General features: G+C 38.8%; 1 pseudogene; it reads left to right on the forward strand.

The window, feature by feature from the left end:
• Positions 1 to 379: 379 nt before the first annotated feature.
• LOC134492626 (U2 spliceosomal RNA) lies at positions 380 to 491 on the forward strand (annotated as a pseudogene).
• Positions 492 to 19,372: the final 18,881 nt, after the last annotated feature.

The raw sequence follows: 19,372 nt of genomic DNA on the forward strand, positions 1-19,372 counted from the left end.
GTGACATAGGAGAAAGGCTTCTCCCCTGTGGATGCTAACCAGTTTTTAGTGAGTAACAATATCCTCTGAAGGGCCTCCTGTAAAGTTCTTAAGAATCAGATGGATTCTTACAGTTCATATGAAACTGCAAAAGATGATGTTGGGAATGATGTAACAGGAATGGCCAATGAAAGGAACTTAGCTTTTTGGTGAGCAAATAGAACCATGAGCCAATGACTTTAGTGTGCAGGCAGGTTAATATAAAATGAAACATTTCTATGTAACTCATCAGTTAAAAAGACATGCACTACAATGAAGTATGATGGCTGAGTTGAGGAAATGTCCTGAAGCCTTTTCTTGCCCTTATGGGGTGATTGATTCTTTCATGAAAATGAAACAAATAGCTTCTTGGCCTTTTGGCTAAGATCTAGCATTCTGTTCTTTTCAGTTTAATATCCAATATGTTCTCTAGTTGAGGACTATGTTTATTGATTTTAATTGTGCTAATCAAATATTTTTACAGCTTAATGGAGACATGTCCTGACTAGAAATTGAGCATGAATTATCTATAGCATTCTAAGTCATTAATGGTGTATTAGAATATATTAGCCATGCAATGTTTTAGATTTGCTGGTTATTCAAAACCTGTTAGTTATCCACCTGTATTTTATTGCCCCTTTAATCTGTATTTGAATCAGTATTATTTAGTTTTTTTTATTTTTTCTTTGAAATTATAATACAAACAAACAAACAAACAAACTCAAGAAGATGAAAAACAAGGAAGTGCTTTGGCTCAAAGATTCTCTTTTTATTTTCAAACTATTTTTTTTCTAACAGATATAACTGATCAACTGAATGGACTGAACTTTAAACTTCAGGGTACAAAATAGGTGGTATCTGAGATGTATGACAGCATTAAATATTCAAAGTGAAACTATTTTTGTGGGGTAAGTAGAATCTGAGATGCCTACATATAGAGGCCAATTAGGTTTAGAAAGATCAGGAAGGAAGCACCATGTGAATTTATTTTCCCATAAACTGAATGAAATTCCATCCAGAACAGAATAAATAAACTGAATAAATAAACTATTTATTTTATGTACTTTATTTATCACATTTCTTCACTGCCCATCTTGACAAAACAACTCTGGGTGGTTTATAAGTGAATTAAAACAATAAAAGAATTAAATATCATTAAAAAGATACATTATGAAAATATGAATATACAAATATACAAAAAACTCTAAGATATAAAATGTGAGATATACAAAATACAAGAGGGTGAGATCACAGATCTCACCAAAAATTTGGTAATGAGGTAGACGAAAGGCAATTAACTAAAACTTAATCATGACAAGAGGAGGTATAAATATAAGTAAATGGATAAAAAAAATACTTAAAATGCCTCCTCTTGTCATGATTAAGTTTTTGTTAATTGCCTTTCGTCTACCTCATTACCAAATCCAGAAGCTGGTTTGTTTGTTTGTTTTTTTTGGTGATATTACCTGCTTAGAGGACCAAGGATTGAGTTTCATTAGCAAGCTGATGACACTTAAAATTCCTGATTGGCTTTTCTTAATGCTTTCATATACATATTTATTTTTAAAAATAGAGGACAAGAATATAACTGTATAATATCCCATAGTAAATCCCAAATCTACTATGGGATCTGAGCATCCCAAAATGAGTGAATAATAATCACCAGATTATGATGCATTTTTCTCCCCAGGAGGTGGGGAGCAGCTGAAACAATGAGTCCGAAAAGGAGCCTCCAGAGAGAATGAGCAAGCAAAAATATATTTTAATTATTCATTTGTTTATTTTATTAGTGCTCTAGGGAGACTGGACCCAGATACAGATGGGTGAGACCTGAGATTCAAATAGCTTAGATAGAATAAAATCTATAACAATGGAGTTTACACAAAAATAATACACTTCTGATACAATAGTCAGAGGCATATGTGCTGAAATAGTTAGGGGACACTTCCTAAATAACAGAATCCACAAAGCAGACTAGCATACCTTGAAATAAACTAATCTGAATACAAATGCTGGCCTTGAATACTTATTTTACCTCCAGCATGACAGATTTCCTCTACCTTGCTTCTCCTGGCTAATGTTTCACTTAACCCTATTTTAGGAGCATTTCCTCTAAGCCCCCTACAGGTCACAGTTAACCATCTTTCCTTACCTCCAGCCCAAAGAAACTAAGATTTGCTCTTATCATGAGCTCCAAACAGTGCATTATTTCTTCCTAGAGTTCTTGCCGCCTCTTCCCTACTCATCCAGGCTTTGTTCTGCTCTCTGAATATTTCCTTGGTTCCAAGTTGTACCTTGTCTTACTTCTAACCTCCAGAGAAGGTCAGTTTTGCTTAGGTCTTTGTTTTTCCTGGAAACTAGCTCACAAATATTAAGTGGCTGCTTACAATTTTCTTATTTCCTCTCTGTTCACCCAATGGTTCTTCTTCTTTGGCCCTTCCCAGGTGATCCGTTCCCTTTTATATGTCCCAATTTTCTCTATTCCCTTTATCTAAAGAAACATTTTTAAACAGAGGAGGTATGGCTTGGGAGTATCCTCCTATTTTTGTTCCAGTAAAACCCTTTCTCCACTTCTCCTGGAGGCCAGATTACCCAAATGTCCAAAGCTTTTGTTCTCTGTAGCTGAAAATGAGGGTATGTGGGTGATCCCTGGTATACATGCTTGTATTTGAAGTCATAATGGTTTTTTCTGCCTGTTTGCTCAGACATCTGGGATATGTCGAATATCACCCTTGCCACTGTTTTGACTCACCACAATGGTCTTAGGAGAGGAATCTCCAACACTGTAAGTATAGGGTTCGTTTTAATACATCTTCATTAATTGTAAGCATTCTGGTGTCTTCCTTAGTGTTCATCTCTTTCTGGTATCAAGCTTGCAACTGCACTAGTTGGCAACACAAATTCAAAATGAAATCTCTCAAAGTCTTTGACACAACCTTTAGAAATCGGCTGATGTAAAGTCCTGATCAAACCAGTCCATACTCCAGGAAATAAAGGCAGACTGCTCACTTGAGGGAATGATATTAAAGGCAAAACTGAAGTACTTTGGCCACATAATGAGAAGGCAGGATACCTTGGAGAGGATGCTGATGCTGGGGAAAGTTGAAGGAAAAAGGAAGAGAGGCCGACCAAGGGCAAGATGGATAGATGATATTCTAGAGGTGACGGACTTGACCTTGGGGGAGCTGGGGGTGGCATCAACCAACAGGAAGCTCTGGTGTGGGCTGGTCCATGAAGTCACAAAGAGTTGGAAGTGACTGAACAAATAAAAAAAGTCCTAATCACTGCTTTGGCCCAAGCATTCCAATAAAATGTCTTCCTTGCTATTTTCAGGTTAAGATATTCCACAGTATCAATTCCTCAGGTGATTCTGGATCAAAATTTAACCATTTATCTCATAATAACCATATATACCTAGCAGATTTCAAGGGTGGAAATGAATACCACTCCATCAAAGATGCATTAACTACTTTCCAAATTAGCTCTACATGTTCAGCTTGGCCACTCAAAGGAATCCAGAAGCATATTTATATACATTTCTATATAATATTAGAAAGATCTCCATCAACTTTAAATAAAATTAAACTTTAAATAAATAAACCTGCTTGGGTTTCACAAGCTCAGAAGAAGCTGAGGTGACAATACTAGATGTTGCCCCTGATACACATTGTTGTTGTTGTTGTTGTTTTTGTTGTTAATTCCCTTCCCAGATTCATAACTATTCCTTTCTAGAGCATGATTATCTGCTTTTGTCTTACTTGGAAGTCACATATCAAATAAGTTAATTGTCTCTTCTCCTTTATCAATTTTTACAGTACTTGAATTGGCATACCTCTTTTCCAGTTTAATGGAATATGCATTAATAAGTTTATCTGCATTTCTCTAAACATCCAAGACTTGCTTACCAAACCAGCTAATCTATTTATCATACTGTTTTAATTAGTAAGATGAATGTAACTAGTCTGGCTGTGTTCTTGCTTTATCAGTTATGTGACATTAGTGGCAATATAACATGACAGTAATACTGAAATCACAACACTACCTAGTTATACATAAATGAAACCTACCATTCTTGCTAATTCCCATACCAAGATAGAATTACATAAAATGGTAAAATAATTATAGTGGATTGTTACTGAAAAAGATGAATGTCAGCATTTGGCTGGCAACTTACTATCATGAGAAAACAGCTTGTTTTTCTATTGATGAAATAGCTGGAAAACCTGACTTTTGGGCTCATCCATACATCTTCCAAGATGTGCTTTCCTTCTGCCCTTGAGATGGAAGAAAGCATGTTGATATCAAAATGGCTGCTGGTTCCTCTTATCTCTAATCACCCCTCAGAAATGAGATGGGGACCAGTGGGAAGGAAGGGCGAACAGTTACCTCCTTTTCTGGGCTGGCTCTGCTGGCCCGGCTGGCATGCTGCATTGCAAACTCAGGCAGAATGTTTAGAAGCAAAGAGTCCTTTTTACCTATAGCTAAAGACAGACATGGTAACATAGTCAAGGCTTGGCACCAGTCGAGACCTGGAATCCAATAAACAAATGACAAATCCGGGGGGGGGGGGGAGAAACAAGAGACGCGGTGAGGTGGAATTCAAAGCATGGCAGGACAAGGTAAACACAACAGAGCTGAAGCTTGAAAAGTTGTTCTCAGTGTTTTCTCTCAGGAATGGAGGTCGGTCAATCAATAATTCAAGCTGAGCCACAACCCACATATATAGCTGAGGAATGTTACTTGTCACAGTCTACTCTCCTGCCAGCCTGCTTCTTGGGCAGTCTTTCTGACCTGCAGAGCTCAGCCCTCTGCTGCTGTCTCTTTAAAGCACACCTCTTCTTGGGACTGGGTAGATGAACTTCAGAATCTGAGAGGCTGTCAGAGGGTGCAGGCAGACAGTTCTGGGGCTTGTTGGACCTGCCTCAGACAGAGTGTAGTTATGGGTTTCAACACTGCTGGAATCACCCTGTCCAGGACTATTATCCCTAGAAGAGCCAGGCTGTACCACCACCTTGTCCTCATCAGAGGTCCAGCAGGGCCATAAGACCTCCTGCTTCAGCTGCTGCTATGGGAGCAAGGAACAAGGAAGTGGAAGGACTTTCTTCTTCTCTGCTATCTGCCTCTCTCCTCCAGCATAGATCCTTTGCCTTCCCAGAATGTTGTACTGTGCACGCACAAACACACACACACACACACACACAAGGGCTATGAGGGTCCTCCAAATCACTGGAATTGACAGTTCCAGGTGAGTTCTGGGGCTGCCTCCAGCAGGGTTATTTATGTTTGAAAGCCCTGTCCAATGGAAAGAGGACAGAGGGCTTCACATTCTTTCTCTCCCGCTGCTTGGAGCGAACACTTTCGACTGAGTATGATCACTTTAGCCAAGTGAAAATTATAGTCAGCTGGCATTGGTATTTTCCGTATTTGTTACCTACAGTTATCATGCATCTCTGTAAAAATTATCTGCCATGACGTTATATGTAAAATAATACTATAATAAAATAAATACAACCATAAAATGAAACCATTAGAAATGGCAAAGCAAAAGGAAAGCCAAAGAAAAACGCAAGCCAGGCTAACAAAATAGAGTTGAAATATGCAAATCAAAACCAACTTAAGGTCCGAAATAACAGTTCAACACTCATAAAAACTTAGGGAGCTTTGGCACTAGTAACATTTTTTTTCTGGGAAAGCAATCAATTCCCGGGGAGCTGCCACCAAAACGGCTTGTTTGATAATAGTCGCTATAGGTGTTCAGTATGTTTAAAAATTATACAGTGCTGTTGTGAGCTCGAGATGCCCCTTCCTGAGTAGTAAACACCTCTTTTGCGCCTGAACTGAGCTGTCAACATTTTGGAAGTGTTTGGGGTTTGAAATGTCTTAGTATAGAGCTCAAAACTCCTGATTCAACTTGGATCGATTTTTTTTAAAAAAATATTAATAATAATAGCCACTCGACTGGGCTTTAAGGTTGAGGTTTTGAACATGGAACATTTTTTTTTTTTTGGGTACTGTCAAGGTAGACCATGGTGGGGGGTTGGGGAACTAGACATAAGGAAAAAAATGTGAAAGAAACAAGACTGAAGAAGAATAATTCTAGGAAGAAGTATAAGTCCTATATGAAAAGTATTACAATGTATTACTCTGCCTACAGAATGAAAGGAAAATAAATATAAATACATAAAGAAAAAGGAAGTGGAAGTAGAAGATACCACTGAAGTATGTAAAATTTTAGTAATGGCACTATGAAAAAACTTCAGCAAAGGATCGTTACCTTGTCGTGGTGCTGGAGCTTGAGCACCTCAATGATGCCATGAGCTAAACCGTGAAGGGCCACCCAAGACGGGAAGGTCATGACAGAGAGGTCAGACTAAATGCGATCCCTGGGGAAGGTAATGGCAACCCACCCCAGTATTCTTGCCGTGAAAACTAAATGGATCAGTACAACCAGAGATATGTCGGTATACCATCGGAAGATGAGACCCCCAGGTCGGAAGATAGTCAAAATGCTACTGGGGAGGAACAGAGGATGAGTTCAACTAGCCCCAGATATGATGATGCAGCTAGCTCAAAGCTGAAAGGATGGCTAGCGGCCAACGGTGCTGGTGGTGAACGGCGAATCCGATGTTCTAAGGATCAACACACCATTGGAACCTGGAATGTAAGATCTATGAGCCAGGGCAAATTGGATGTGGTTATTGGTGGGATGTCCAGATTAAAGATAGACATTTTGGGCATCAGTGAACTGAAATGGACTGGAATGGGCCACTTCACATCAAATGACCACCAGATCTACTACTGTGGACAAGAGGACCACAGAAGAAATGCAATAGCCTTCATAATTAATAGTAAAGTGGCTAAAGCAGTGCTTGGATACAATCCAAAAAACGATAGAATGATCTCAATTCGAATTCAGGGCAAGCTATCTAACATCACAGTGATCCAAATATACGCCCAACCACAGATGCTGGAGAAGCTGAAGTAGAGCAGTTCTACAAGGATCTGCAGCACCTACTGGACAACACGCCTAAAAGAGACATTATTTTCAACACAGGAGACTGGAATGTTAAGGTGGGCAGTCAGATGACACCTGCAATTACAGGTAAGCATGGCCTGGGAGAACAAAACGAAGCAGGGCATAGGCTGATAGAATTTTGCCAGGACAACTCACTCTGCATAACAAACACTCTCTTCCAACAACCTAAGAGACGGCTTTAAACATGGACTTCACCAGATGGATAACACCAAAATCTGATAGAGTACATCCTTTGCAGCCAAAGGTGGCAGATACCTATACAGTTGGTAAAAACAAGACCTGGAGCTGACTGTAGTTCAGATCATGAACTTCTTCTTGCACAATTTAGGATCAGACTAAAGAGATTAGGGAAGACCCACAGATCAGCTACATACGAGCTCACTAATATTCGTAAGGAATCTGCAGTGGAGGTGAAGAATCGATTTAAGGGACTGGACTTAGTAGATAGGGTCCCGGAAGAACTATGGAAAGAAGTTCGCAACATTGTCCAGGAGGTGGCAACAAAATACATCCCAAAGAAAGAGAAAACCAAGAAGGCAAAATGGCTGTCTGCTGAGACACTAGAAGTAGCCCAAGAAAGAAGGAAAGCAAAAGGTAACAGTGATAGGAGGAGATATGCCCAATTAAAGGCAAAATTCCAGAGGTTAGCCAGAAGAGATAAGGAATTATTTTTAAACAAGCAATGCACGGAAGTGGAAGAAGACAATAGAATAGGAAGGACAAGAGACCTCTTCCAGAAAATTAGAAACATCGGGGGTAAATTCCAGGCAAAAATGGGTGTGATCAAAAACTAAATTGTTCAAAATCTTGCGAGATGATGCTGTCAAGGTAATGCATGCTATATGCCAGCAAATTTGGAAAACACAAGAATGGCCATCAGATTGGAAAAAAGCAACTTATATCGCCATACCAAAAAAAGGGAAACACTAAAGAATGTTCAAACTATTGAACAGTGGCACTCATTTCACAAGCCAGTAAGGTAATGCTCAAGATCCTGCAAGGTAGACTTCAGCAATTCATGGAGCGCGAATTGCCAGATGTACAAGCTGGGTTTAGAAAAGGCAGAGGAACTAGGGACCAAATTGCCAATATCCGCTGGAGAATTGAAAAAGCCAGGGAGTTTCAGAAAAACACCAATTTCTGTTTTATTGACTATTCTAAAGCCTTTGACTGTGTGGACCATAACAAATTGTGGCAAGTTCTTAGCAGTATGGGGATACCAAGTCATCTTCTCTACAAGAATTTGTATAATGACCAAGTAGCAACAGTAAGAACAGACCAAGGAACAATGGACTGGTTTAAGTTTGGGAAAGGAGTACGGTGGGGTTGTATACTCTCACCCTACCTATTCAACTTGAATGCAGAACACATCATACAATGTGCTGGGCTTGAGGAATCCAAGGCTGGGGTTAAAATTGCTGGAAGAAACATTAACAATCTCAGATATGCAGATGATACCACTTTGATGGCTGAAAGCAAAGAGGAACTGAGGAGCTTTAAGATGAAGGTGAAAGAAGAACGTACAAAAGCTGGCTTGCAGCTAAACCTCAAAAAAACCAAGATTATGGCAACCAGCTTGATTGATAACTAGCAAATAGAGGGAGAAAACATAGAGGCAGTGAAGGTCTTTGTATTTCTAGGTGCACAGATGCTGACTGCAGTCAGGAAGTCAGAAGACGATTAATCCTTGGGAGAAGAGCAATGATAAATCTCAATAAGATAATTAAGAGCAGAGACATCACATTGACAACAAAGGTCTGCATAGTTAAAGCAATGGTGTTCCCCGTAGTAACGTATGGCTGCGAGAGCTGGACCATAAGGAAGGGTGAGCGAAGGAAGATAGATGCTTTTGAACTGTGGTGTTGGAGGAAAATTCTGAGAGTGCCTTGGACTGCAAGAAGATCAAACCAGTCCATCCTCCAGGAAATAAAGCCAGACTGCTCACTTGAGGGAATGATATTCAAGGCAAAACTGACATACTTTGGCCACATAATGGGAAGACAGGACACCCTGGAGAAGATGCTGATGCTAGGGAGAGTGGAGGGCAAAAGGAAGAGGGGACGACCAAGGGCAAGGTGGATGGATGATATTCCAGAGGTGACGGACTCGTCCCTGGGGGAGCTGGGGGTGTTGACGACCGACAGGAAGCTCTGCCGTGGGCTGGTCCATGAAGTCACAAAGAGTTGGAAGTGACTGAACGAATAAACAACAACTATGAAAAAAAGTTGCTTGGTGAACCATGAAGTAGAAGAGGCCATGGAAGAGAAAATGTTAAAAATGATTACAGCACAAAATGAGAATAAGATACTTTATTGTGTAATGCTTGCACAGGGAAAAAAGATAGTTGGATAGAATGCAGTCAAAAAGAGCACAGTACACTTGTAATTAAAAAAAAAACAACACAGAAAAATAGAGAATTATTTTGATGAACATTTAAAAAAATGGAAGGGGATAAGAGGGCTAAACATTGCATTAATGCAACAAGAATTATGGATCTTAAAATTAATGTATCAAATGTATTATATGATTTATCAAAGACCAAAGGTAGCTGTTTTTGAAATGAACTTTTGTGAGTTAGACAAAGCCTTACTAATTTTTATTCCTTTTCCACCTCTGCATAATATATAATGTTCTCCCCCACCTCCCAAAAAAAGAAAATAGCATGACAGTATATATGTAGGAAGAATATGATCTGTAATATTCAGTTGTAGGATATTTTCCTGTTCTGGCTAAAGATTTCCACAAGAATATCATCCTTGCCCAGAAGATAAAGAGTCATAAAAAAGATATAAAGAGGAATGCACCAGGTTCACTAGGAAAAGAATTAGCAGCTATAGGGTTCTGCAGTGAGTCTTTTTTTTTATTATTTTCTGATACTGAAATCGGTCTTGGAATTTTTGATATTTTCTGCAAATTATGACCTGCCCTAGGTTTCACCTATGGCAATCATATCTAAGTCCTTAATGTGCGAACAGGCTTCTTACACTGACCAAAGGCCAACAGTCATGGGATCTCCAAAATTAATTTCCCCATCCCAAAGTTGATGTATCTGGCATCAAGGTGCCCAATAGTGCCTTAGGGACCATTCCCCTTCATAATGTTTATTTGGTTTTGCCACTATCAAAGAGAAAGCACAATCACTCTCAGAAAACAGTGGGATATAAAGAAAGTGGAGAAAGTTTGTCAAAAGAGAGGGAATAATTCTTATCATATTGCCTGAGTTGTGGTTAGAAAAAGAATTGAGGGAATGTAGCAAAACTGAGTACTTTAATCTAATTTAGGAGGTGAGATTCTTGCCCAAAGCTCAGCTAAAGTCTGCTCCAGAAGATTAATCTGCATGGTCATCAACCGATATATTTAATGGCCACAGATCACAGAGAATATTGCTTGGAAGTTATAAAAACTATGTGAATAAGTTAATAAAGGCTAGCATAAAATAATATTAAGTATCAGTTACTATAGACAGTTCTTCACTGAGCCGCTACTGCCTGCCTTCGTGAGTTCAGCCACATGAGAAGTGAAATTCTCTATAAGAAGATTATTACAACAGTACTTAATTGTAACAGCTTTTTAGTAGAAACAAGTAATAACTTTCATTAATGACAAATGTTTTTGAAGTCTCTCAGAGAGAATTACCATTCCAAAGTCACCAGTGAGCTTCCATAGTTAAGAGTGAGTTGAACTTGGATCTCCCTGGTCATTGTCTTAACCCCTACACCACACTGGCTCTCACAAAGTAAGGCAGATAGTGATTTCCTCTCCTTAGTCATGATAAAAGACAGGCTAGGAAGAGGATGAGTCTGGCAACACTTCGTATCCTATGGGCTTTTTTCCCTTCATCAACTATTCATTTTCAGACAAGGAAGTACTGGAGAGAATATTATAAAATAATCCCCTGTCACAACGAGGTATATATCCAGTTACAACACTATCAGGAGAAAGGAAGGAAGGAAGGAAGGAAGGAAGGAAGGAAGGAAGGAAGGAAGGAAGGAAGGAAGGAAGGAAGGAAGGAAGGAAGGAAGGAAGGAAGGCAGGCAGGCAGGCAGGCAGGCAGGCAGGCAGGCAGGCAGGCAGGCAGACATAATAAGGAAATAAAGTCCAGATGACATGTATTCGGTGGAGATGCTTTATCTTCCTTCTCTCATGAGGTATTTTTGAGGGGGACCTCAAAAATACCTCTTCTTGTCTTGCTGTCCTATGAAACACCCTCCCCTCGGAGGCTCCTACACTGTTCTTCTGTTGGGAGGCTGCTTAAATTATTCTGTTTCTTGGGGCCTTTGGGGTGCGCATCATCACTTATTTTATTATTGTTGTTTGGAGGATCTAACAGGGGGTGCAGCTATTGTATACCCTTGATCGAAGATCGGTACACTCTTTCTGCCTGAGATGGCTGTCGTGTTCCATAAGGTGTGCAGCTTCAGGATAGACACACATGGAGCAGTGAGGGAAGAAGGGGATACCCATATAGCCAGCCAGATCAGCCAAATCAATTCTAGTAGTCAATGGGATGACAGATGTTGCAGCCAGATCACCCTCACATCATTTATTTTATTAATTTATTGTGATTTTACAAATCTGTGAGTTGCTTTGAAGTTGGTTAATATCCGTATCATGCAATCAATCAATAAAAACTACAAACATTCCAAATATATGTAATAATCAATATAAAATGGACTTAGATATCTATTAACATATTAACTGTACCAAATCTATGAACGTTGGGGACTGGCTTTTGTATAGTAGATTATCATACTATAACGCTTTTAGATGATCTTTTGTTAATATGAGAATAGAAAGTTCCGATTTTTTCCTTAAAATGCCAGTGCTTTTTATGACAAGTAATGCAAAAGCATGTCACACTGCTGTAGCCATGGAAATGATATATACTATCTTAGTGGATATTGTATTTTGACAGGCAGGGAGATAGGCATAGGAATCACAGATCTAGAGATGCTCTGAAAATAAAAATAAATGGGAAAAAAAAACTTTGCGACAACTAGACAGAAATGCATTCATTTAACAGTGTGTGCATCCTGATGCAACCATCCAGTTTAGTATGAAAAAGGTAGATGGAAACTCAGCACCCTCTCATCTACAAAATTAAAAGATAGAAATCCCAAAAGATACTGTAGATAAAACCTGCTTGAGACCTAGCCCTTCCAGTTCACAGATGCTGCCTAAAATGCAGGGGTTTTGCTTCTGCTAATAGTAGTTGTGATACATTAATATTTATAGCTAAGAAACTAGCATAGAGATAACAATTATTTATGGTGCAGGAGCCAGAGACAATGGAGCAAAAGAAATCCAGTTTTCTTGATCAAGGATCATATTCACAAACAGTAACAAATAAGTCTGTTTAAGCTGGAGTGGAACATATTCATTATGAAAACCTGCATTATATTACATTATTCTCCTCATGCCTTCATCTGAAAACCTACACAAATAATGCTGAGTTTCTATGACATTTTATTTTTAATTCTCTGAAAGTACAACAAAACAAAGCCGTATCATTTTGAATAAATGGCCTCTTGTTGTGCAGTTCCTGATATATTGTATCATAATTCTCTCATCACATTAAAAAAGAAAAGAAAAAGCTCATGTATTTGATCTAGGACTAGCTGGACTGTCCTCATTTCGTAAAACATTATTTTATGCAGATCAGGTGAAAAACTAATTATTGTTTCCCACCTAGAAATGTATTAAAACAAACAATAAATGTATTGGTCTGTCAGCTCCTCTAATATTACTCTGAAACATGTGTCCCTCAAATGAATAATTACCTACACAATAATTAAATGTTGCTGATATGGTGAGCTCATCCCACTTGTACATAGAACAGCAAAGCTTGTCTTCCCTGAAATCCATCTCAGTCATGTTGGATGAGCTTACTGTCCATCACAGAGCTGGCATCGATCCCTGCTCAATTACAGAAGAAACATAGCACCATATTAAATGACAAATAAGGCTTAATTTTAAGCACAGCCAGCCTGTAAGCCCATGTTCCATTTAGATTAAAAAGAACCAATTATTTTTAAAAGAAAGATTTAATGAAAGGCCTTTAGTAATATACGGACATCTTGCCCTCTCTGCATTCGCAAGTCAAACCCTCCAGTAATGGTTGAAAGACTCTGCAAACTATCTCAGCATGCAGTAAAGATGCTCTCTGAGGATTAGCAGTTTGTTCTTAAAACCACTAAACCCCTCAACTTCTGAATACTTTTCCCCATAATTATACCAGAGAACGTCACCCTTAAAAACTACAAGAGACAATAAATGAATGGTTTTCATTTATACATTTTGTAGATGCTATTAGCATAAATCAATCAGAGTTTGTTTCAGGGCAGAATCACAGGGTACAGCAAAGCTAAGGATCATCCACTGAGAATTCTTGAATTAATATGAAACACTGGGATCAATTCTAATTCAAAGATTCACTGTCTGGAATGCATTAGGATGGGATGTTTCTGTCCTTCCACTGGTAGAGGCACAGGGTGATCCTGGCATCCCCTTGTTCATCTCTGTTTACACCAGATGAACAATCAAGCAGTAAACAATACCATAATCAAGGTACTACCAACTCAGACAAACTAGCAAGTAGTAAACAAAGCCTAATTAGGGAACTATCAAGGAGAGAACAACACCACCAACAACACCATCAGGGCAACCTGTATATAAACAGAGAGCAAACCCCACTCCCTTCTAGCACTGAAGATGTTGCCTAGTCAGGCAATGAAACGTCTGCAAACAAACAACCAAGCTCAGAGAGCACCAAGGACTTCACAGAATAAATGGATGATGTGGCCCTCTATTCATCCCACAATCATCATTCAAGCAACAACTGGACACATGTTCTGCTCCATTTTTGAAGTAGACTTTTCCATGTTGTTTGTTCATTTGTTCAATTTAGAGGGCACCCAACTTCTCAAGACTTTGAGTGGTTTAAAGCACTGAAGCAAGGACAAACATAGTAAAACAAAGAGAACAACGATAATGAAAGTGAAGAAAAAATGGATACTGAAATTGATAACATTCCAGATAAAATTCTAAAGGAGTTCAACATCACCCTACTCCCAGGCCTGGGGTAAGATCAAGTTTTCAGTTATTTGTTTAACATCTTCAGGGCAGGAGCCATAGACATCTCTGGTGGGATGCTGTTCCACAACAGAGAAGGCACATAACAGAAATTAAATCACCTAGAGCACTCCTGCCATTTCAGATAGTGAGCTTCAGTTTGCTGCAGGCTAACCCAGCAATTCATTGCCTATTTTCACAAGCATAAGTCCCTGTCAGCTTAGTCAATGTCCCCATGGTCTTGAATTCATTTACCAGGAATATATTTACTACAGTATACTAGTGCATTTTTTTTGTAAATTGAAGCTTGCTGAGAACAAGATGAGGAGTAAAACTGCTCTTCCAGTAGTGCATAGTTTCATCATTTTTTCCAGTCATCTCAGTTAGGAACGTCTTATCCCCAGCTCCCAAGTAGCCAATAGGTGATTTGGACTATTTGGGAGCTGAGGGTGAAACCCTTCTACCCTGAATGCAGAGCTGGACTTTTAAAATGAAAGCACAGGGAATAGTGGGAAGCTTGGAGAAAGAAAAAATTAAAAAGGTGCATTACTTGGAGCAGTGCATGTATTTCAAGAATATCTTTAACTATCCTAGATGCTTGGGAAGGATCTGATAGTCAAGAATAACAAATCCAGTCAGAACTATCTGGTGTTCTCTGGATGATGATGATGATGATGATGATGATGATGATGATGATGATGATGGTGATGATGATAGGGCTTGAACCAGCTACCCTTTATTCATAAGAAGTGTTATAACTAGCAGGAACATTGGGAGAATATGATAGCCTGAACTCTGGCTGAATATTTTGCAACCTGTGCCAAAGTGCCTCAGTCTAGGCAGGATTTTCTTAAACTGGTTTAGAGTTAAGCCAACATGACTGCAGGACAGGAGTGGCTGAAACAGTAAATGCAGATGTGCCTTCAACTTACTTTCCTAACTTCATGGATTCTACCTTCTATCCAGCTATATGCACAAAAACTGGCAACAGCTGGCTAGGGATTCAGACATGAGCTTTTTTATTTCTGACTTAAGAAGATGATAGCAGACTGGGACTATCAGTATGTAAAGTATATTCTCTGTTCTTGAGCCAGACCACATCTCCATAGTGGCCAAATTGTGTAAAGCTGAGTGTATATTGGGTAGGGGAGGGGAGGGGAGGGGAGGGAGTTTCATATATTATTTGTTTGCATAAAATATATATTTCTACTACAAAAAGTTATTTTTCTCATACAAGCACCTGGTACAACAGCCTTGAGAAAGAACAGCCTAATGGCATCCAGATTGTGCATGTGAAAGAAACTGTCTATTTTTTTTTCCCCTACATGGTTCATGTTGAACAATTTATTTGAGGTTTTAGATTTGGATTGCATTCTATTCTGCACATTGATGCTGGTCATTGTCCTCAGTAATATTTATAATTCAATACTCCATCAACACAATGGAGTATTGGAAGTATTACTTTCAAGAAATTAATCTCTGAAATAAAACTGGTAAGTAATTTTTGGCTATGGATATTTCAGATGATAGATTCCTGGATATGTATGGACAGATTCATATGCTTGGAATAATGGCTCCAATTTCAGGAGTTGTTTGATGTGCAAAGGAATAGTTTGATTACTATATGTGTACATGTGCCTATAGGGATTGCCACCTATAGGAATTGTCCTACTTTTAGAAATTGGGTAGAATGCATTGAACTATGAATTCGTTTGATGCAATAGATTGGATTCTGCACAAGACAGCTTTACCCATGTAGGTGAAGAGAGTACTCCAAAGGTTTTCTTGAAAATAATCAGCAGAATCTAATGCAGCATAAACAATTCCAGTAGTTTCCATGGTTTTCAAAAAAACTATTCAGAGTTTTATTATGGTGCACAACACAGCTGGACAATAAATCCATAGATAAAAGAGACAATAACTATTGTTTTGCCTGATAACACATTAAGTACTTGAATCTGTAGGATGTAGAACACTTCTACAAGTGGCATACATATGTGTAACTTTGTGTATTTAAATAATGGGAACCCCATGTTATTTACTGAACATTGTTTCCATAATATTAAGGACAAAGATTACTTTAGAAATAAAATAAAACAAAACATCTGTAAGTAATCTGTATTAGAGTGCACACATATTTATTTCAGTTTTCACTAAGTTCAATGTTGGTACATCATCGTTGCTATCATTGCTGTCATTGCTGAGCAAAACCTTGGCAGGATTTCTGAATGATTTTTCTGGACTGAGGAGCCTGATATAAGAGTTAAGGTCACTAATCATCTTTAAAAACTGTCTGAGAGAAGAAAGAGGAAAGCTAAGCTGCATCATATGCTTTAGCTTTCTGTAAGTATAAAGTGCCCATTTCTGAAGCAGACCATTGTATACTTCACTGTCACAATTACTGGTTTCACAAAATAACCCTTTGTTTAGAGGGGCAAATTATATGTTATGCATCTTAATTTATTTTTTGCTTTAAATTGATCTCTATCTATCTATCTATCTATCTATCTATCACACACACATGCACACACACACGCATAATGATTATGATGCGCAATTTGGTGCACAGAACTGATGAGAAGAGGAATATTGGATGCATCCCAAATTGTTTCTTTCATAGAACAGGATAGAGGAGAGATCGCTAGTGTCTTATTTTTCATCTCTATTCCATTTCTATTATGTCCATGAAAGAGTTAAGTGGAATAATCAAAGGCCCCTCCTTTTGGGATTTTCAATGCCAATTATCCACAATATTGTTTCCAGTTCTGGAAAGTTCTGAGGGTATGTGTGTGTGTGTCTATGATGTAAAGTGTTTAATACTGTTCATATATCTTTCTTTCCATTTTTGCCTGATTTTTGTTCTATTTTGTCATAATTTTTTTTACTGTTTGTTGATAAATAAACAAATAAAGTATGTGTGCTTGCTCTGATCTGGATATAAGGATTGACTAGGAGTGTGTTGGATGCAAACTAAACTGGATTCTTTGTGTGTGTGTGTGTGTGTGTGTGTGCGCACCTTCAAGTCAGTGTTGACTCCTAGTGACTACCTGAACTAGTCCCCGCAGTTTTCTTGGCAACGTTTTTCAGAAGTGGTTTGTCATTGCCTCCTTCCTTGGCCTGAGAGAGAGCGTCTGGCCCAAAGTCACCTAGCTGGCTTTGTGCCTAAGGCAGGAGTAGATCTCATGGTCTTCCAGTTTCTAGCCTGGTGCCTTAAGCACCATGCCAAACTGGTTCTCAAAAGATACGTTGTTCAGACTTCTGTTGGGTACCAATTCGTATGCCTATCCCCATACTAGATAGTTAGTTTGCTCTGGATGCCTGGATCTTCTTTTTCTGCTTCATATATTGCTTCTTCATTTTATAACTAAGGTTGCAACTCAGTGGATTTAGAGCAGGATGACCATCTGACTATCTGTACCTGCATCTCCTTGTTCTTTCCTATTTCTTCTAAGCTGCATGCTTTTCATCTGCCAAGTCCTTTTTAAATAAACTAAGGTAAAGATTTAAAAGTGTTCTTTTCTGGTGTCCCACCATCTAAACAACACTGGGGTCTTTATGGAGAGAGAGGTCCTACTTGCTGTTATCTGAATGTGTTGTATACATGACTGAATGTGCTGAGATGGGAAGGATTCACAGCCTATAGATTTTAGGAAGGTGACATGTCCAGGTGCTTCTTTCCCTCCAATTTGAACGTTTCCCCCAGCCTCAGCATGGCAGAGTTGCCAATAAAGTAGCAACCTTGACAGAGGTGTAGGAGGAGAAGGGAAGTGAGGTATGTTTTGGAGTTCTGCAGCCACCAGAAAACAGAGGAGTGCAGCAGCCAGAGGAAAGACAGTGTTTTTCCTTTAGAGGGAGTGCGAGAAGGAGAAGGAGGAGAAGGAAAGGCTGAACAAGGCCAAAACATGGAAAGGTGCAAGACCTCTACATGCTAGCCATTTAACAGAAGGGAAAAAAAAAATAGAAGAAATCTCAGAGAGAGGAATTAAGACAGAACAGGCTCTGTAAGAAAGAAAAAATGATATATATAGTAATAGCATAGTATAAAGGTAATTGTAATAGTATTGGGTATAGTATAGAGAAAACATTGTAATAGTATAGTAGTAGTAATAAGTATAGGCTAGGATAGAGGTAATAGGAAGCACTCACACATATATTTGTAAGTTTTACCCATCACTTTCTTTTGCAAAATAAAAAGTCTCCCCATCCCTTACAGGGAGATATAAAGAAGCCACCTGGTCCATGGATTTTGTGTCTCTCTTGACTTTGGCTCAATCTAATTGGGGACAGTTTAAAAAAGAACCTGTGACAGCCCAGTCCTGGCTCTGAATGGCCCAGTAACAAAGGGTGATCAAAGGCCTGCCTTTATTGTGGCACCTAGGCCAAGGGGTTTATCAGGGAAATTGGGTCTTAGCTATGTGACTGATTGGCAATAAACTGAAATGGTTTTCTGGACGTAATAACCAAGGCACTTCTAAACTGTTTCCCACCCCCACCCCAGGATCCAAATATCATCTTGCTCATGGGTGTCCACAGAAGTGTGTTTGTTAAAATCAATAAAGTGGTGGCTTCAGCGTTGCTGTCAAAGCTCATCCCCTCTTGTACATGCATGCAATGTCAATGCACACACAAAAGGGCAGGGCTTTAGTTGCAGTGCAACACCTACCATCTTTTAGAGTTTGTTACTCTCCCCACAGACACCACTGGTTCTGCTGAAATATTTTGACCATCATCCATGATGGGATATGGGGACCATGAACCATGATAGGTTCATAAATTTGTGAACCATAATCAATGATGACTGAATATAAGGTCCATCTGGTCGCTGGAAAATTATCACCTGTACATAGTAAAAAAAGAAATACACCAATATTTATAGTTCAGTGCTAGGAAGGTATTACTTAAAGTGCTAAAAATTAAATACTTCTATTAGATGTACATTACCATCACTGATGTGTTTACTGGGCTGTTGAAACTACAGCTGATGTTTTATCTCCCGTCTGAATGAATCCATTTGTTATCTCCTGCTGTTTTACTATGCAGACCACAAATGGCTTCACTGAGTGTGTTTTTCAGCCACAATACCGCTCTGAGATACTGGACACTGAAGCAATGATTATTAATGTACTAACTTAGCCAATTTAATATAATTTAGTATGCAAGTGAAAAATTGTATATCATTATCTTACATTAGTGTCATAATAAAAATACTATTGGGGTAACATGTTACCAAATTTCAAAGATACTTTT

The sequence above is a fragment of the Candoia aspera genome, chromosome 2 (genome assembly GCF_035149785.1).
Source record: "Candoia aspera isolate rCanAsp1 chromosome 2, rCanAsp1.hap2, whole genome shotgun sequence".
Taxonomy (NCBI): domain Eukaryota; kingdom Metazoa; phylum Chordata; class Lepidosauria; order Squamata; family Boidae; genus Candoia; species Candoia aspera.